This window comes from Cajanus cajan, chromosome 9 (assembly GCF_000230855.2).
Source record: "Cajanus cajan strain Asha chromosome 9, NIPB_CcT2T_4, whole genome shotgun sequence".
NCBI lineage: Eukaryota > Viridiplantae > Streptophyta > Magnoliopsida > Fabales > Fabaceae > Cajanus > Cajanus cajan.
In genome coordinates this window covers 9,050,593-9,072,397 of record NC_138525.1, presented here as the reverse complement: position 1 = coordinate 9,072,397, position 21,805 = coordinate 9,050,593, and the positions used below count along the sequence as shown (strand labels likewise).

Genomic DNA, 21,805 nt, shown 5'->3' with positions numbered 1-21,805 from the left:
ATGGGGAAAGAGAGAAAAGAACAAAAAAGAGAGTAATGTGAAAAATGCCTCTTTATTGATATTTTAAAAAAATGTAAAACCCTTATTTACATGAAAAGGTTCTCATGATCTTGGGTAGTGATCATGAGTCCCTTAAAAGAAAAGAAAAATATGAAGGGGCCCTATTGTGGCTTGCCATTCTCTACTCCTGCTTTGGTAGAGGATTCTTGCTCACGTCGGGCACTGTCGAATCGAAGGTGACCCACCCGACATCAATAAGGTTTTGGACCTTGTATTTGAGAGCTAGGCATCTCTCTGTTGAATGCCCTGGTGCCCCCGAATGGTATAAACATTTGTCTTGTGGCTTGTACCAATCGGGGTAAGGTGGGTCGATCTTCCTCGGTGGAACATGAGCTAGAAGTTTGGCTTCTACTAGCTTCGGAAGGAGATCGCTATAAGTGGTCGGAAGTTTATCAAACCTCTTCACAGGGATGAATTGCGATCTTCCTGACTTCGAAGTGGAAGAAGCCGAGGATATGGTTATAGCATTGACTCCTCCCTCATTCTTCTTCCTGAAGGTCTTCTTAGCCTCGAATGATTGGGAAGGCTTAGCTAGCTTCCCACTTTTCAATCCTTGTTCCACTCTCTCCCCAATAGTGATGATGTCCGAGAAGAGTGTCGTTGTGTTCCCTATCATTTTATCGTAATAGGGACCAGTCAACGAGTTGATGAATATGGACACCGTCTCCTTATCTGACAGCGGGGGTTCTATCTGTGCCGCCAACTCCCTCCAACGTTGGGCGTACGCCTTGAAAGATTCATCATTATTCTTGCTCAAGGCTTGAAGATCTGACCTATCGGGTGTTAGGTCGATGTTGTATTTGTAGCGCTTGAGAAAGGCGTCGGCCAACTGCCTCCATGTGTGTACTAGATTTCCATCTAGCTGCATATACCAGTTGAGTGCAGTTTCAGCCAAGCTCTCTTGAAAGCAATGAATTAAGAGCTTTTCATTGGTGGCATATGCAGCCATCTTGCGACAGTACATGGTGAGATGACTCTTGGGGCAAGTCGATCCCACATTTTTCGGGAAATCTGGCACTTTAAATTTAGGAGGGAATTGAATGTCCCTCACTAAGCACATATCGGCGGCATCTTTGACATCAAAATCATGCCCCTCCATAGCCCTCAACCGATCCTCTAGGGCGTGGAATTGTTCTTTTGAAACCTCGGGCTCTTTGATCATAATTCCAGCCCCAAGAGGTATGGCATGTGGAGGATCTTCTTCATGCTCCTCCTCCTCTCCCTCATGATGGGACCCATGGTCACTGTGATGAGATCCATGAATGTTATGGTGACGCATGAGTTCCAACATTTGCGCCATCTGCTCTTTGAGCTGTGAAAGCTCGGTCGTGAGCTTCTTGTTTTGTTCCTCTAGCGCTTCCATTTTCTTGATTTTCTTTGCGCGTGTGAGGACAGAGAGATGACCAGCCACTTTCTAAAATGAATGTTTATTCTAATTAGCTTATTTATGATATGAATACACTCTTGATGTGAGCTTGATAATCTTTCATCTTTGAGGCGCTGCCTTTTTAAGATGAAAGTTTATCACCCTCCTTAGGCTATTATCTCTCCACAACGGAGAATCCAATAGTGACGGGTCTCTTTCACTCACATCGAGAGAGTATTAGTGAACCTATAAATGATGATGAGGATGCATGAGGTATTTTTGATAATGATGCCTATGCTCCTTACTTTTATTATATTTTCACACATTGGTTTTTCCTCTCATGTCATGACATTTTCATGCATGGGGATTATTTTTTAGACCTTATCACGAGGTTATTTATTAATGCACAAACAATTGCACATAAGCATTTACACAAACAATTCACTCATCCACGAACAGTCACGAGCGAATCACGAGGTAGGGGTCTCCTGCAGAAAAGTGCATATTCAAGGAGGATCTAACTGTTCTCACTTGGTCAAAGGCCCCCAAGGTGCCCCCATTATAGGGACCCAATTCCTCTCATCGTAGGTCGATGGAAAGCTCCAACGCACCGTCGGACTCAAGTTCATGGTTATCACCTTGAGTGATGTTTTCCGACAACGGTCTCGTAGGCTCCTATAGACCCATTCAACCGGCCGTACTAACATCCACTCCCTATGGATTACCACTCATGCCCCCGGGTATAGAGGGAACTGTTGTGTGCAAAGGTTTGTGTGCAATTTTTTATTTCAAACAATTGCGGAAATTTAAACAAACAACAGTTATTTAAAGCCAAATATATAAAGCATGTTATCATACAAGCAAGGGGTAATAAAGTAATTTTTAACTATTATTTGTTAAAAATAATCTGTCACTAAATGGGACTGACTCTCAAGGCTTCCCCAGTGAAGTCGCCATCTGTCGCCACCGGCCCGAAACGGGCTTTCGGCATTCGCGAAGGATGGTTGGACTCGTTTATTTGTTTAAAAATGTGGATTGCTAGAATGACTTATTCTCAAACTGAGACCTCGTCAAACGAGCAATTTTATTAAAAGTCTCACCAATCCATGTTAATCCCAAGCGGGACCCTTCATGGATTAGTGGTTTTCGCAAAAGGAGGGTTCATGGAGTCGCCACCAATGTTTTACTCAAAACATTGGAAAAAGGGATAAGGCAATTGATTTAAAAATCAACTTTGGCCACTACAACCAGAGTTGGGTAAGGGAGTCGGTTACGCGTGGGGAAGGTGTTAGCACCCCACAGCGCCCCTTTCGGGTTCCCTATGACAGATTATTTTCTAAGATAACAGTGTAAAATTACTAAATTACCCCTATTTATTCTAAGCAATTATAAATTGACTATCTACATGATGACAGTTTAAATATGCACACAGAAAGCAGTAAAAGGAAGGATTTAAGAAGAAACCTCTTGAAGCGTGCTTTTATATTGAGTAAAACTGGGAAGCTTTTTGGCGTTCCCTCGCTCTACAAGCTCGCTCTCTCCTTCCTAAAAAAACTTTTAACTATGGAAATCCGGAGGATTTCCCTTCGACTAGGTTCGATCCTCAAGCAAAATGGCTCGGGGCTCAAGAACTTCGTCGGATCAACTCTCCGAGTGATTTCTAGGGCAGAACACTGCTCAAAAACCCCAGAATACTCAAGGAGAGGGTTAAAACTATGTTGAAAAGTGTGTAATGACGTCCAATTGACGTCATATTTATAGGGAATAGGCGCAATACGGCCTACAGAAGCAATACGGCCGTATTGAAATTTTTGAACTTCAATACGGCCATATTGAGTTCAATACGGCCGTATTGAAGTTCAGAAATTTCAATACGGTCGTATTGAGTTCAATACGGCTGTATTGAAGCTTCAATACGGCCGTATTGATTTCAGTACGGCCGTATTGAAGTTTCAGAAACTTCAATATGCCGTATTGAGTTCACTGCGGCCGTATTGAAGCTTCAATACGGCCGTATTAAGTTCAGTACGGCCGTATTGGGCTTCATTCCCTCCACTTCCTTATTTTGAGCTATTCTAAGACCTCTAGACCTACAGAGAACCCTCCTAGGGCCTTCCAGGAGTCCTTCTGGCTGATCTTCCTTCAGTCTTCGAGAGTCTTCAAGCTTTATTTCTGACCCGGACAATTTTAGGGGTCTACAATCATTCTAGACAATTGAAAATTCATGAGAAAGAGTACCTTGCCCATGACTTTGAATATGTATATTAAGATTTGGAGACACTATGATTCTAAGCTTGAGGTATTTAGCGATCATAAGAGTTTTAAATATTTATTGACCAGAAGAAATAATTGGAATTTCTTAAGGACTAGGATTTTGATCTTAGTTATCATTTGGGCAAAGCCAGTATGGTGGTTGATGTTTTGTGTAACGACCCGCCCTAGGTCATCACATAAATCATCAATCATAATAAATAATATATAATAAAGAAAATATTAGAGCAAAAGCCAGCTATGCTAGAGTGTAAAAATTGTTTTCATAATAGCAAACATAAGTATATTAGTCATTCTCAGTAAAATTATACAGTCATCCAAAATATATTAACATTAACCATCAACAGAAACACCCTAGGTGCTGGTCAAGCTCTAAGCCTAGCCACTTCTCAAAGCAGCTACCCAGAAGACTCCTTGCTATCCCATGGCCTCACACCTAATCTGCTCCCCCACATAGTGAGATCATCACAGTTCCACCACATGGAAACATAAGGGTTAGCACGTATAAAACCAACCATAGTATAAATATCATTTAACAATTATTTATTCAAGCCAACATGTATTTCCAAGATAGATATAAACCAATATAATGTATACACCTCCATGCCAATGCATACATATTAATTAAAGAAATCCATAACCATAGTATACAATCCATACCATATGTATACATAATCTACATCCAAAGCAAAGTCACACCACCGTATAATCCATGATGTAACCAACACATCCAAACCAAATGTTGGCCTCAACATCTATCCAAACCAAGTGTTGATACGGTGAAACATGTCAGCAACTCATGTGTCACGCCTAACCTCTCATGGAAAGTATACAGTTGGATTACGTCGTCACGTAACCCTGGTGGGGTCACCTCATCCATCGGTATGACTCGACCCAGACCCATACCGGTAGCAAATAGATACTTAGAGGAGTACTTCAGAATCCACCTAACATCTGAAGCGGTTTACTATATAATCCTTGGAAAATTTCCAAATTGGAAATCCTCACAATGGGATTCCGAAATACCATATTTTCTCCAAAGATTATATCCCTGATCTCACCAAGAGACCTCCCATCCATAACCTTACTCCTCTCAGTCCTATTTACTTTTCCAAACCACATACACATACTTCATAATTATATATATAAACATAATCATAACCATGCCAAATTAAATATCCAAAACAACCACCAACTTGAATAAATAACAACCATCAATTTAAATAAATAACAACCTTCATACAAACAAAATAGCATATTAAAAGTTATACTACTCCTATCATGCTCATGTATACTAAATTAAGTCTTATAAGTACTACCCATACTAGATTAATTTTATAAATGCCACCCTTACTTGGATAAACCTGAATTGAAACTCGGGCAGAAACTGAGACTATAGCACAGCTGCCTCCCCAAGGCTCCTTCCGTCTAAAATAGGGGCCGGAGCTAAAACTAGGACAGAACCTCCTCCTCTAGATTTCCCTTGGTCTTCAAAGAGAAGAAGAGGGAAAGAAGAGAGTATGAGAGAAGAGAGGATGAGAATGAGAAGTGTTTCTTGGGATGGTTTGCAATGGAGAAGTGAAGGCCTATTTATAGCCTCCATAACACATTAAAATAATGGAAAATAATGGAAAAATCTTAGACAAAACGAAATGGGATGAGTTGGTGTTGTTAGTGGGATGAGTTGGATGCCATATTCTTTTCCCCACCGATTTTTGACCACCGCATTTTACCTTCTAGACGGCCGAATTTGTGAATGGTTACTTCATGAAATGTGTAGGGATTTCTCTTATCTTTCCATAGCCACCGACTTTGCATCATTTGGACAATCACAGCCCAAGTTATACCCCAAAAACCGAGACTTGCCAATCAGCCCAGCGAGAAACAATTGTATCAATAAAATTCCAATTTTGACCTTCTATACGACCGAATTTGAAAATAGCTATTTCAGTAAAAGTTGTGCGATTTTCTCTTATATTTCCATTGAATCTAAGTTTGCATTATTTGAACCCTCACAGCCCAAGTTATACCCCAAAAACCGATACTTGTCAGTCAGCCCAGCGAGAAATGGTTCTTAAAAAATTTCACAACTATCTAATTAGATCCAACAACACATATCTTTCTAAGCATAAATGGAGTGTGAATTATCTATAATTGAAGTAAAATATAACCACCAAATTATGACCAAATACCACATAATAATAATAATAATAGTAATAATCATGTTGAAAACTGAGATGTTACAATTCTCCCCAACAATAAAAATTTTCGTCCCCGAAAATTCACTTACTCAAAAGAGATATGGGTATTGATCCTTCATATTGTCTTCCAACTCCCAAGTGGCTTCATTAGTGTCTGCATCCCAAATAACCTTCACCAAATTGATAGATTTACCTCGCAACTTCTTAACTCTCTTGTCTGCCACTGAAACTGGTTGTTTCTCAAAAGTTAAATTCTCCTTCACTTGCACTGCCTCTGATTCCAAGACATGACTCGGATCGTGAATATACTTTCTCAGTTGTGAAACATGAAACACATCATGCAAATTATATAGGAATGGAGGTAATGCAATCTGATATGCCACTGCTCCAATCCTCTTGAGAATTTGATACGGTCCCAATAAACTTAGGATTCAACTTCTTAGTTTTAATAGCTCTTCCCACACCTGTGGTAGGAGTCACCCTCAAAAATACATGTTCTCCCTCTTTAAACCAACACAAAGGTGTTCTACATTTCCTCACATATAGAGTCTCAAATGGTGCCATTCCTATACATGCGTGAAAATTGTTTTTATAAGTGAACTCGACCAAAGGCAACATTTCTTCCCAACTCCCTAGATGATCCAAAATACAAGCCCTCAACAAGTCCTCCAAAGATTGGATAGTCCTCTCAGACTGCCCATTGTCGCCACCGGCCCGAAACGGGCTTTCGGCATTCGCGAAGGATGGTTGGACTCGTTTATTTGTTTAAAAATAGCGGATTGCTAGAATGACTTATTCTCAAACTGAGACCTCGTCAAACGAGCAATTTTATTAAAAGGCTCACTAATCCATATTAATCCCAAGCGGGACCCTCCATGGATTAGTGGTTTTCATAAAAGGAGGGTTCGTGGAGTCGCCACCAATGTTTTACTCAAAACATTGGAAAAAGGGATAAGGCAATTGATTTAAAAATCAACTTTGGCCACTACAACCAGAGTTGGGTAAGGGAGTCGGTTACGCGTGGGGAAGGTGTTAGCACCCCACAGCGCCCCTTTCGGGTTCCCTATGACAGATTATTTTCTAAAATAACAGCGTAAAATTACTAAATTACCCCTATTTATTATAAGCGATTATAAATTAACTATCTACATGATGACAGTTTAAATATGCACACAGAAAGCAGTAAAAGGAAGGATTTAAGAAGAAACCTCTTGAAGCGTGCTTTTATATATTGAGTAAAACTGGGAAGCTTTTCGGCGTTCCCTCGCTCTACAAGCTCGCTCGCTCTCTCCTATAAAATTTTGACTACGGAAATCCGGAGGATTTCCCTTCGACTAGGTTCGAATCTCCAAGCTAAGTGCTCGGAATTCCAGAACTTCGTCGGATCGACTCCCAGAGAGATTTCTAGGGCAGAACACTGCTCAAAAACCCCAGAATACTCAAGGAGGGAGTCAAAACTGAGTGAAAAGTGTGGTAGGACGTCCAAATGACGTCATATTTATAGGGAATAGGCGCAATACGGCCTACAGGGCCAATACGGCCGTATTGAAATTTTTGAACTTCAATACGGTCGTATTGGGGTTCAATACGGTCGTATTGAAAGTCAGAAATTTCAATACGCCCGTATTGAGTTCGCAGCGGTCGTATTGAAGTGTCAATACGGTCGTACTGACTTCAGTATGGCCGTATTGAAGCTTCAATACGGCCGTATTGAGTTCAGTACGGCCGTATTGGGCTTTTTCCCTCCACTTCTTTATTTTAAACTATTCTAAGACCTCTGGACCTACAGAGAACCCTCCTAGGGCCTTCGAGGAGTCCTTCTGGCTGATTATCCTTCAGTCTTCGAGAGTCTTCAAGCTTTATTTCTGACCCGGACAATTTTAGGGGTCTACAGCTGCCCCCCCCTTTACTTAGTCAAACGGTCTTTTGGTGTACCGGCTGACAAGTAAAGGAGTTGACCCAATTGTCCGGGTGATGTGCCATCCTTCCGACTTGTAGTGTCTTCAGGTGGGAAAATTGTTGAGTAGCCTCTCCAGGTTGGTGCATACCTCCGCGCTTCTAGTCACTTTGGTAGCGTGAGTCTTGCCCTCTCCAGGGTGAGTATTAATCGTCGCCTCGTGAGTCTTGCCCTCTCCAGGGTGAGTTTGCCCTCTCCAGGGTGAGTTTGCCCTCTCCGGGGTGAGTATTAATCGTCGCCTCTCCAGACTTGTGCGTGAGCCTTGCCCTCTCCAGGGTGAGTTTGCCCTCTCCAGGGTGAGTTTGCCCTCTCCGGGGTGAGTTTGCCCTCTCCGGGGTGAGTATTAGTCGTCGCCTCTCCAGACTTGTGCGTGAGTCTTGCCCTCTCCAGGGTGAGTTTGCCCTCTCCAGGGTGAGTATTAGTCGTCGCCTCTCCAGACTTGTGCGTGAGTCTTGCCCTCTCCAGGGTGAGTTTGCCCTCTCCAGGGTGTGCCTCCGTGTTCTTGACGACATTGGCAATGTGAGTTTGCCCTCTCCAGGGATTTGAGATGATTTTTGTCTCCACAGTCCACGATGCTGCTTTGACGGTTTGATTTTGATTTTGGTGCCACTGAGGGCTGGATAACGCAGGGATCCGTCTAGGGGATGTGCAGTCATTCATAGGTTCCTGTGCCCCAACTTGCATTGCATTGTTGGTACCCATTGAGGAATTTCTGTTTCCTTGGGGTGTAGACACAGATGCTCTTCTTGAATTGAGCGATGCCTTATGTTTGGCTGACGTCCTTTGACGTTGGTGGAGTATCCCGGTTCATCCTTATTCGGGTATCTCTTTTGGGTTTTCTGATTTTTGTCGCCTCTGTGTAGGCTGTTATCCGCTGGGGATTCTGTCGTTGATTTTGATTAGCCTCTTCTGTTAGGCGTATCAGCTCGACGTTCAATGATTGGCTAAAAAGCCAAATTCCACTTGGGGAATTGTTATTGATTTTTTTCTTTTTTTGGGTTTTCCTTTTTGAAGGAGTGCCTCTTGTGTAGGCGACTGGGGATTTGAAGTTCAGTGTTCGGCTGAGTGCCAGATTCCGCTTGGGGAATACTTATTGATATTTTTGATTTTTCTCTTTTTGCAGGGATGCCTCTGAGTAGGCGATTGGGGAATGAGGGATCTTATGTATCCCAGAGTATTATTTAGGAAGCCTCTGCAGGCTTAGCCTCACTCAACACTTGAGTTGGAGAGCTATCTTCACTGAGGAAGTGTTAAGTCCTTTGACTTGTATATACTGTTTGGATGATCGCACTTCCATTGGGGATTGCGTCGATTTTGCTTTGATAGCTCTCGCTGGGGATTTTTCCGTGAGCTTGAGCTGAGGTTCCCTCAGGGGAGTATTATTTCTGCGAGCCTCTCCAGGCTCAGTTATTCTGCATACTGTGGAGGATGTGGAGTATTATTTTGGTAAACCTCTCCAGGCTTAGTTATTCGGTACAAATTGTTTGTTGGATTTTCTATATCCTTGCCTTTTTTATTTTCGGCTTTTTCTGTATTTTGCCTTTTCTTCTGATTTGGCTTTTTCTGTATTTTGCCTTTTTTATGTTTTTGGCTTTTGTTGTACAGAATTTAAATTGCTAATTAAATTTAGTTATTATGAGAGAGTATTATTTCGGCAAGCCTCTCCAGGCTCAGTTATTTTGTAGGAGTATTATTTCGGCAAGCCTCTCCAGGCTCAATTATTCTTGTACGAGTATTATTTCGGCAAGCCTCTCCAGGCTCAATTATTCTGAGAGAGTATTATTTCGGCGAGCCTCTCCAGGCTCAGTTATTTTGAGAGTATTCTTTCGGCAAGCCTCTCCAGGCTCAATTATTCTGTATGATGCTGTTGATTTTCTGAATCTTTGTATTTTGCTTGCTGCTGTCATACACAAGCAATTTTCTATTTTTCTATTTTATGCGGTTGCCTCATGATAAGGTCTTTGAATGTGCAACTAATGTGTGTGTGATGCACAAATGCAATACAATTTTTTATTTTTGTTCATTTATTTAGAAAAGTGAGTGGCTCTCCCTATCCTCTTCTTCTTGGAGGACTTTCTCTTGACGCGAGGGAGTATTTTTGTGAGCCTTTATGCAGGAGATTATGGATTTTACAGGAACCCCTCCAATTTTCTTTTATTGACCGATTATTAAGAGTTTCGTACAATTTTTAGAAACATCAATTTAAAGGCATAATCACAAGGTCAAGAAAGAAAAGAAACAAATGGATATTTTATTGATATTCACAAATGTTTATACAGAAAGATTTACAAAGGGAATTTCTGAAGAATGGCTGGCCGAGGTGGGCTATACATTTTTGGCTTAAACAATTATATCTGTAATTGCTGCTCTTCCCGTTTCCCTAGTTGTTTCGGGTGAGATGCCTGAGCCAGGAGTGTAGATACTGCAAGACGCTTGCTTCTAGAAGATTATCACTTGAACCGCCTTTCGGTTTTCGGTTCAAGTGATCGTTGCTGGCTTTGTTTTTATATCTTATTCTTTTGCCCCTAACTTTTGCTTAGGACGTATCCTAACGGGGTAAATTTGCCTTTGTTTTGCCTAGTACCCTTGTACTGGCAGGCTTTTTATTTTGCCCTAACTTTTGCCTAGGACGCCCTTTTTGGGTTTTCATCCTAGCGGGCCTATGCAAGCAACGTCTTTAAGCATAGTACTTCTTTACCACGTCAATGTTGACTGGGTATCGAAGTTCTTCTCCATCCATGTCTGTGAGGATCAATGCTCCTCCTGAGAAGGCTCGTTTTACCACGTATGGTCCTCCGTGATTTGGGGCGCACTTTCCGATTTTGTCCTTTTGAGTTGGTAGCAATTTCTTCATTACCAACTCTCCCTCATGGTAGACTCGAGGGTGGACTTTCTTGTCAAAAGCCTTTTTGATTTTCCTCTGATAGGCTTGACCATGGCATATGGCGTTCAGCCGTTTCTCTTGGATAAGGTTCAACCGGTCGTATCGGCTTTGAACCCTTTCTGCCTCGGAAAGTTTTGCTTCCATGATTACCCTTATATAAGGTTTTTCGACTTCGACGGGTAAAACTGCCTCCTGAAGTCCTATAACCATGAAGAGCAAAGGGTAATATCTCGTGTCAGTCTTTAAATGAGACAACCATCTTTTGCACTATTTTCTTGATGTTCTTTTTGGTTGCCTCGACTGCCCCATTCATCTTTGGCCGATATGGGGAAGAGTTGTGGTGTTGGATCTTGAATTCTTGGCTCAGTTCTTCCACCATTTTGTTGTTCAGATTAGATCCATTATCGGTGATGATTTATTTCTCCATGCTTCCACTAGATTATTCTAAAATCGTTGGGACAAGAGAGAAAAGAAGGAAAGGGTATATTTTCAAAAGTTTGTGTTTTAGAGGGGATTATTTTATTTTTGAAAAATGGATTTTGTAAGAATGTTTGGCCAAGGTAGGCTTAAGTGTTTAGGCTTGTTTGATTAAACACTTATGAAGTTAAGAAAATCTTTGTTATTAATGATTGTGCTTTGACAACTTGGATAGCTTCCCTTGAACCTTTCTTTTTGAATTTGGTTCGTGTTACCATCATGGATTTCTTTTGTTTTTTGATTGTCCTTATTTTTGCCTAAAACACCCTTTTGTGGCGTTTTAGCGGACCTTTGTTTTTGTTTATTATTGTAACCCTAACTTTTGCCTAGGTCACCCTTTTGTGGGATTCCTAGCGGGTCTTTTTATCTTTAGGATTTCTTTATCCATGATGGCACTTATTGAGGCCAAGAAAAGGTGCTCCAAGTTGACACACACACTTCCACATAAAAATGATGTGGGTTTATTATTATTAAGATGATTTTAACCTCATTCATGTTTATTCAAACAGGGTTAAAAAAAATGTGGTTTAGAATTTTATTATAAGCAAGGAAAGAAGCAATGAGAAAGAATGATTTTATTATAATCATAGTGGAAGCATGTGTCCTTATTTCATCACTGATATGGGTCCCAATGTTGACCTCTTTTATCTCTCGGTCATGCCCCAAATTCACGGTTTCGAATTTCTCTTGACGAGCTTCTTGATCTAGCAATCTTTGCAGATCCGGAGAAATGGTCTCCTCATCACTGTCCAACTCAACCCTTTCACCTTCGGATCCCGGTTAGAGCGAACAATTACAGACACAATTATTTTATTGGTTCTGTTTAGGTTTAGAATTTATTAATATTGATGAGGAAAGAGAGAAAAGAACAAAAGAGAGTGATGTGTGAAATGCCTCTTTATTGATATATGTAAAATGTACAAAAACCCTTATTTACATGAAAAGGTTCTCATGATCTCGGGTACTGATCATGAGTCCCTAAAAGAGAAGAAAAATATGAAGGGGCCCTATTGTGGCTTGCCATTCTCTACTCCTGCTTTGGTAGAGGATTCTTGCTCACGTCGGGCGCTGTCGAATCGAAGGTGACCCACCCAGCATCAATAAGGTTTTGGACCTTGTATTTGAGAGCTAGGCATCTCTCTGTTGAATGCCCTGGTGCCCCCGAATGGTATAAACATTTGTCTTGTGGCTTGTACCAATCGGGGTAAGGTGGGTCGATCTTCCTTGGTGGAACATGAGCTAGAAGTTTGGCTTCTACTAGCTTCGGAAGGAGATCGCTATAAGTGGTCGGAAGTTTATCAAACTTCTTCACAGGGATGAATTGCGATCTTCCTGACTTCGAAGTGGAAGAAGCCGAGGATATGGTTATAGCATTGACTCCTCCCTCATTCTTCTTCCTGAAGGTCTTCTTAGCCTCGAATGATTGGGAAGGCTTAGCTAGCTTCCCACTTTTCAATCCTTGTTCCACTCTCTCCCCAATAGTGATGATGTCCGAGAAGAGTGTCGTTGTGTTCCCTATCATTTTATCGTAATAGGGACCAGTCAACGAGTTGATGAATAAGGACACCATCTCCTTATCTGACAGCGGGGGCTCTATCTGTGCCGCCAACTCCCTCCATCGTTGGGCGTACGCCTTGAAGGATTCATCATTTGTCTTACTCAAGGCTTGAAGATCTGACCTATCGGGTGTTAGGTCAATGTTGTATTTGTAGCGCTTGAGGAAGGCGTCGGCCAACTGCCTCCATGTACATACTTGATTTCCATCTAGCTGCATATACCAGTTGAGTGCAGTTTCAGCCAAGCTCTCTTGAAAGCAATGAATCAAGAGCTTTTCGTTTGTGGCATATGCAGCCATCTTTCGGCAGTACATGGTGAGATGACTCTTGGGGCAAGTCGATCCCACGTACTTTGGGAAATCTGGCACTTTAAATTTAGGAGGGAATTGAATGTCCCTCACTAAACACATGTCGGCGGCATCCTTAATGTCAAAGTCATGCCCCTCCATAGCCCTTAGCCGATCCTCGAGGGCATGGAATTGTTCCTTCGAGATCTCGGGCTCTTTTATTATAATTCCTGCCCCAAGGGGTACGGCATTTGGAGGATCTTTTTCATGCTCTTCCTCCTCTCCCTCATGATGGGACCCATGATCACTATGATGAGAATCATGGATGTTGTGATGACGCATGAGTTCCATCATTTGCGCCATCTGCTCTTTAAGCTGTGAAAGCTCGGTTGTGAGCTTCTTGTTTTGCTCCTCCAATGCTTCCATTTTCTTGATTTTCCGTGCGCGCGTAAGGATAGAGATATGACCAGCCACTTTCTAAAATGAATGTTTAGTTAGTTTATTTTATGGAATGAATACACTCTTTAACACGAGCTTGATAAACCTCCATCTTTAAGGCGCTGCCTTTTTAAGACGGAAGTTTACCACCCTTCTTTATCTATGATTTCTCCCCAACGGAGAATCTCTATAGTCATGGGTCTCTTTCACTCATGTCAAGAGGTATTGGTGATCCTAAAATGTATGTTTTCATGAGGATGCATGATGTCTTATTGGTAATGATGTACATGCTCCTCACTTTTATTATATTTTCACACATGGTCTTTCCTCTCATGTCATGGTTTTTTATGCATGGGGATTATTTTTAGACCTTATCACGAGGTTATTTATTAATGCACAAACAATGTCACATAGTCAATGCACAGACAATTCACTCATCCACGAACAGTCACGAGCGAATTACGAGGTAGGGGTCTCCTGCAGAAAAGTGCATATTCAAGGAGGATCTAACTGTTCTCACTTGGTCAAAGGCCCCCAAGGTGCCCCCATTATAGGGACCCAATTCCTCTTGTCGTAGGTCGATGGAAAGCTCCAACGCACCGTCGGACTCAAGTTCATGGTTATCACCTTGAGTGATGCTTTTCGACAACGGTCTCATAGGCTCCTATAAACCCATCAACCGGCCGTACTAACATCCACTCCCTATGGATTACCACTCATGCCCCCGGGTATAGAGGGAACTGTTGTGTGCAAAGGTTTGTGTGCAGTTTTTTATTTCAAACAATTGCGGAATTTAAACATACAACAGTTATTTAAAGCCATATAATAAAACATATTATAATACAAGCAAGGGGTAATGAAGTAATTTTAACTATTATTTGTTAAAAATAATCTGTCACTAAATGGGACTGACTCTCGAGGCTTCCCCAGTGGAGTCGCCATCTGTCGCCACCGGCCCGAAACGGGCTTTCGGCATTCGCGAAGGATGGTTGGACTCGTTTATTTGTTTAAAAATAGCGGATTGCTAGAATGACTTATTCTCAAACTGAGACCTCGTCAAACGAGCAATTTTATTAAAAGGCTCACTAATCCATATTAATCCCAAGCGGGACCCTCCATGGATTAGTGGTTTTCATAAAAGGAGGGTTCGTGGAGTCGCCACCAATGTTTTACTCAAAACATTGGAAAAAGGGATAAGGCAATTGATTTAAAAATCAACTTTGGCCACTACAACCAGAGTTGGGTAAGGGAGTCGGTTACGCGTGGGGAAGGTGTTAGCACCCCACAGCGCCCCTTTCGGGTTCCCTATGACAGATTATTTTCTAAAATAACAGCGTAAAATTACTAAATTACCCCTATTTATTATAAGCGATTATAAATTAACTATCTACATGATGACAGTTTAAATATGCACACAGAAAGCAGTAAAAGGAAGGATTTAAGAAGAAACCTCTTGAAGCGTGCTTTTATATATTGAGTAAAACTGGGAAGCTTTTCGGCGTTCCCTCGCTCTACAAGCTCGCTCGCTCTCTCCTATAAAATTTTGACTACGGAAATCCGGAGGATTTCCCTTCGACTAGGTTCGAATCTCCAAGCTAAGTGCTCGGAATTCCAGAACTTCGTCGGATCGACTCCCAGAGAGATTTCTAGGGCAGAACACTGCTCAAAAACCCCAGAATACTCAAGGAGGGAGTCAAAACTGAGTGAAAAGTGTGGTAGGACGTCCAAATGACGTCATATTTATAGGGAATAGGCGCAATACGGCCTACAGGGCCAATACGGCCGTATTGAAATTTTTGAACTTCAATACGGTCGTATTGGGGTTCAATACGGTCGTATTGAAAGTCAGAAATTTCAATACGCCCGTATTGAGTTCGCAGCGGTCGTATTGAAGTGTCAATACGGTCGTACTGACTTCAGTATGGCCGTATTGAAGCTTCAATACGGCCGTATTGAGTTCAGTACGGCCGTATTGGGCTTTTTCCCTCCACTTCTTTATTTTAAACTATTCTAAGACCTCTGGACCTACAGAGAACCCTCCTAGGGCCTTCGAGGAGTCCTTCTGGCTGATTATCCTTCAGTCTTCGAGAGTCTTCAAGCTTTATTTCTGACCCGGACAATTTTAGGGGTCTACACCCATCAGTCTGTGGGTGATAAGCAGAACTGAGTCTCAACTTAGTCCCTAACGCCTGATGCAAACTCTGCCAAAATCAAGATGTAAAACGAGGATCCCTATCAGAGATGATACTGGAGGGCACACCATGTAATCTAACAATCTCCTTAATATACACTTGAGTTAACCTTTCTAAGGACCACTTTATATTCACCGGAAGGAAATGAGCACACTTAGTTAATCTATCCATGATCACCCAAATAGAATCACAATTCTTAGCAGACTTTGGTAATCCAACAACAAAATCCATGGTTATACTATCCCATTTCCATTCAGGGATCTCCATTATTTGTAACAAACCTCCTGGTTTTTGATGTTCCACTTTAGCTTTCTGACACACAATGTAAGATGCAACATACTCAGCTATCTCCTTTTTCATTCCATTCCACCAAAACATTTTCTTCAAATCTTGATACATTTTTGTCATACCCGGATGTACACTCAACTTGCTTTTATGACCTCCCTCAAGTATCAACTTCTTCAACTCTCCATCTTGTGGAATACAAATTCTGCCTTTGTACCTTAAAACCCCATCCATATCTTGTTCAAGATTCTTCCTAAACCTCCTAGGAAAACCCACAACAAAGTTTATACACATTATCTCATTTCCAAATAGGAACATCTAAAGGCTACAAAAGTCCTAAAAGGCACCTAATGTTCTGTCTCAGACTTATACTATACTAAATATGAGTACACACCATCCTCTATTCCTCTCTACACTTAAGGCCACCATGCTTCCACTGCACGACTTTGATACACCTTAGTAGCTCCTCAATGGATACTAAGAGAACACTTGTGTCCTCCCTTTAAGATCATCTTCCTAAATTCAAGATTACTAGGCCATAGATCCTATTATTGAACCCCAAAACATCATCAATTTCCACTCGTAAAGGGCTATTTATACCCACCCCTACTAATCCTCTCCACTTGGTTCACTAAGAAAGAATTTAACTCCTAGGCTTCTCTAATCTCGTCCATTAATTCATTAGTTACTTTCAACATACTAAATTCAATGCTCCTAAGGGTGAGCTCACACATCACGCTTAAGTCTCTAAGTTCTTTAGTCAAATCCAACCCTTAAATCATCAAATGTGGTAGGCGAAAGATCATCCTACTCAAGGTATCTGCGAGAATAATATTTTCATTTCTACGACCCTCTCCAAAAATCATGTGCCTAAGCGTAAGTTTTACACAGAATCAATCTCCAAGTCTTACCACCTCATCTATACCGAAGGCAGCTCTTATCCACTACCTTGTCCTATATCCTCTTGTCTTGTTTTCAAAATGAATCAACTAATTATGCTTCTCCAATTTCCTTCAATAATTCACTTGTTACTTTAGTCATACCTAGTCTCATACTACTAAGGGTAACCTCATAAGCCAAACTTAAATCTTTAGACCAAACCAAAAGATCTATCTCTCTAACCATAAGGGAAGATATATCTAGAGGTCTTCTACTCAAAGTATCAACCACCATACTAGCTTTGCCCAAATGACAATTAAGATCAAAATCCTAGTCCTTAAAAATTCCAATTATCTCTTCTTGTCAATAGATATTTAAAATTCTTATGATCGCTAAAAACCTCTAGCTTAGAATCATATATGTAGTGTCTCCAAATCTTAATTAAAATTGCTAACTCAAGGTCATGGGTAAGGTAATTCCTCTCATGAATTTTCAATTGCCTAGAATCACAAGCTACTATCTTTCCTTCATGCATCAACACTCTTCCCGAATCTATCTTAGTAGCTATAGGAAAAGAAAGCAAAGCGATTCCTGTAGTAGAGGCGAGTGAGATGAGAGTAGCCTAAACCTCGAACTGCTATCTTAGAAATTTACTTAATAAATCTCCTATAAATTATCCTAAGAAAACTCTTAATTTTACTAATTGAATTAGGTATCTCTCACTACAACTTCTACCTTAGGTAGCTCTATGTTAAACCTTCACAAGAAATTACATGGCCTAAAACACGCACCTAATACAATCAGAGTCATACTTAGATAATCTAGCCTAAGTTTATCTTGGATATATCTTCACACTTAACTCTAATATGATGGTATCACATCCTAAGATCAAAACCTTTCATTAACACACAAATATCCACTAATTGATCCATAAGGTCACATACTTGCATATCAATTCATATTAGAATACTTCCTTCACATATACTATCCCTAAGCATATATGAATTGATCACCATGAACCAAGCATATCATTTTAATCAACCTTTCAATGACCAAACCTCAAAACATCACCAAATCTATTTTATCCTTGTTATGCCTATCATGACAGTATATATCTATAGAGTTATACTCATCCAAATGATTTCAAACCTGTCTTAAATGAAAGCTAAATGAATAAGCTACAACTCTTAAGATTTCAAAAAGATCACCTTCCTAACTAAAATTTCAACAATCACTTCAAGTATATTCAGCTCTAACAACTAGACTTCTGATCACCAAAGCAGTCATAACTAGAGTTCTAGACCTGCTTTTTACCTGATTCCAGTTCCATTAGAAAGATAGTATCTAAAGCCATAATTCTCATAAAGACCACAAAATCAGATTCTATCAATATGATACTCATACTGGCACAACAAAATTTCAACAAAAATAATCCCCATATCATACAGCATTAGTGTACTAACATACCTTAATCATTCCAAACTCACTCCTTTCCACCTTAAACTCATATTCAAGCTTTTCATTACAATCCTAAACCAAAACAGCTCACAAAATAAAATTCACATACTACCTCAACCATAAAAGTTATCATGCAAGCACCAACACTCAAGGAACGTTCCAATCTCCCATCAAAACTTCAATTCTCAGATACAACCTCTTTGGATTCAATCACTACTACTATAGATTCCTAAATTCCATTAATTGTAAACTCTTGCCAAATCAATGTCTCACCTAAATCTAAGGTGTCAATAATTTCTAGTTGATTATCAAGGCTTTATTCATACTATTGGTACCTAAGCTCACCATAAAGTATTCTATTATCCAATAGTAGCAGCAATTAGCTCCATAGCTCGAGCAATTTGCCGCCCATCCATGCTTGAAGAAGAATTAGAATGATTTCCCCTACCAGTCATCCTAAAAAGGTCAAAGAACTTTATGAGTTTACACGAAACTCATAAGAAATTCCTAATCAAGATTAAGAAACTCATGAGTTACTCATGAAGTTCCTTTCAAAATTCGTTTCCATACAACAGAAACATAACAAGACCATTCCCCACAAATCCTAAAGAGACTTGACCAGCTCTGATACCAAAACTGTAACAACCCACCTTAGGTCATCACATAAATCATCAATCATAATAAATAATATATAATAAAGAAAATATTAGAGCAAAAGCCAGCTACGCTAGAGTGTAAAAATTGTTTTCATAATAGCAAACATAAATATATTAGTCATTCTCAGTAAAATTATACAGTCATCCAAAATATATTAACATTAACCATCAACAGAAACACCCTAGGTGCTGGTCAAGCTCTAAGCCTAGCCACTTCTCAAAGCAGCTACCCAGAAGACTCCTTGCTATCCCATGGCCTCACACCTAATCTGCTCCCCCACATAGTGAGATCATCATAGTTCCACCACATGGAAACATAAGGGTTAGCACGTATAAAACCAACCATAGTATAAATATCATTTAACAATTATTTATTCAAGCCAACATGTATTTCCAAGATAGATATAAACCAATATAATGTATACACCTCCATGCCAATGCATACATATTAATTAAAGAAATCCATAACCATAGTATACAATCCATACCATATGTATACATAATCTACATCCAAAGCAAAGTCACACCACCGTATAATCCATGATGTAACCAACACATCCAAACCAAATGTTGGCCTCAACACCTATCCAAACCAAGTGTTGATACGGTGAAACATGTCAGCAACCCATGTGTCACGCCTAACCTCTCATGGAAAGTATACAGTTGGATTACGTCGTCACGTAACCCTGGTGGGGTCACCTCATCCATCGGTATGACTCGACCAGACCCATACCGGTAGCAAATAGATACTTAGAGGAGTACTTCAGAATCCACCTAACATCTGAAGCGATTTACTATATAATCCTTGGAAAATTTCCAAATTGGAAATCCTCACAATGGGATTCCGAAATACCATATTTTCTCCAAAGATTATATCCCTGATCTCACCAAGAGACCTCCCATCCATAACCTTACTCCTCTCAGTCCTATTTACTTTTCCAAACCACATACACATACTTCATAATTATATATATAAACATAATCATAACCATGCCAAATTAAATATCCAAAACAACCACCAACTTGAATAAATAACAACCATCAATTTAAATAAATAACAACCTTCATACAAACAAAATAGCATATTAAAAGTTATACTACTCCTATCATGCTCATGTATACTAGATTAAGTCTTATAAGTACTACCCATACTAGATTAATTTTATAAATGCCACCCTTACTTGGATAAACCTGAATTGAAACTCGGGCAGAAACTGAGACTATAGCACAGCTGCCTCCCCAAGGCTCCTTCCGTCTAAAATAGGGGCCGGAGCTAAAACTAGGACAGAACCTCCTCCTCTAGATTTCCCTTGGTCTTCAAAGAGAAGAAGAGGGAAAGAAGAGAGTATGAGAGAAGAGAGGATGAGAATGAGAAGTGTTTCTTGGGATGGTTTGCAATGGAGAAGTGAAGGCCTATTTATAGCCTCCATAACACATTAAAATAATGGAAAATAATGGAAAAATCTTAGACAAAACGAAATGGGATGAGTTGGTGTTGTTAGTGGGATGAGTTGGATGCCATATTCTTTTCCCCACCGATTTTTGACCACCGAATTTGACCTTCTAGACGGCCGAATTTGTGAATGGTTACTTCATGAACGTTGTAGGTATTTATCCTATCTTTCCATAGCCACCGACTTTGAATCATTTGGACAATCACAGCCCAAGTTATACCCCAAAAACCGAGACTTGCCAATCAGCCCAGCGAGAAACAATTGTATCAATAAAATTCCAATTTTGACCTTCTATACGACCGAATTTGAAAATAGCTATTTCTGTAAATGTTGTGCATTTTGCTTTTATATTTCCATTGAATCCAAGTTTGAATTATTTGAACCATCACAGCCCAAGTTATACCCCAAAAACCGATACTTGTCAGTCAGCCCAGCGAGAAATGGTTCTTAAAAAATTTCACAACTATCTAATTAGATCCAACAACACATATCTTTCTAAGCATAAATGGAGTGTGAATTATCTATAATTGAAGTAAAATATAACCACCAAATTATGACCAAATACCACATAATAATAATAATAGTAATAATCATGTTGAAAACTGAGATGTTACATTTTGAGTAGGAAACTTTTATATTTTTCCTTATGATTAGAGAGATGGATCTTTTGACTCAAATTAGGGATTTAAGTCTGACTTGTGAGATTACTTATAGTAGTGAAAAACTAGGTATGACTCGAGTATCAAGTGGATCATTGAGAGAAATTGGAGAAATACAATTAGTTGATTCATATTGTTGACAAGATATGAGGCTATAGAATAAGGTGATGGATAGAGGTTTGACTTGGTTGTAGATGGAATAGTAAAATTGGTGATTTGATATGTGTATCTAGTTAACATGCTTAGGTGTTTGATCTTTATAGATGATTATAGAAGTAATATCCATATTGTGACAGATCCCTTGATTACGATGATCACTAATATATTATTTTTGATTATTTAAGGATTGGATTTGATTGAAGAATTTAGAGACTTATGATTGATGTGTGAGATTACATTTAGGAATATTGAATTGAGTATGATTGAAAATAACTAGTGAACTATTGGATAAGATTAGAGAAACTCAGGGGTTAAATTCTTTCTTAGTGAACCAAGTGGAAAAGATTAGTAGGAATATAATTAACTAATGTGTGTAAAACCGCAAGTGTACGGTTGTCGTCAAGTAATAAATATCGAATCACAGGGACTACGTGTTTGACCTAGAATTACTAGTATTTTTAATTTGAATTTTAAAACAGATATAATTTTTGTTTTGAGATGATAAGATTAGATTTGATGGTATAAGAGATAATAATGCAATTAATGAATAAGATAAAACTTTAAGA

At 39.8% G+C, this 21,805-nt stretch overlaps 2 long non-coding RNA genes across 2 annotated transcripts; both read right to left on the bottom strand.

Moving 5' to 3' along the window:
- Window positions 1–3,941: 3,941 nt before the first annotated feature.
- LOC145951819 (uncharacterized) lies at window positions 3,942–6,591 on the bottom strand. The gene is made up of 2 exons (XR_014429753.1): window positions 5,052–6,591; window positions 3,942–4,138 (listed from the first exon to the last, which is right to left on the bottom strand). It is a non-coding gene; the product is annotated as an uncharacterized LOC145951819 (long non-coding RNA).
- Window positions 6,592–19,039: 12,448 nt separating this feature from the next.
- LOC145951768 (uncharacterized) lies at window positions 19,040–20,740 on the bottom strand. The gene is made up of 2 exons (XR_014429684.1): window positions 20,149–20,740; window positions 19,040–19,236 (listed from the first exon to the last, which is right to left on the bottom strand). It is a non-coding gene; the product is annotated as an uncharacterized LOC145951768 (long non-coding RNA).
- Window positions 20,741–21,805: the final 1,065 nt, after the last annotated feature.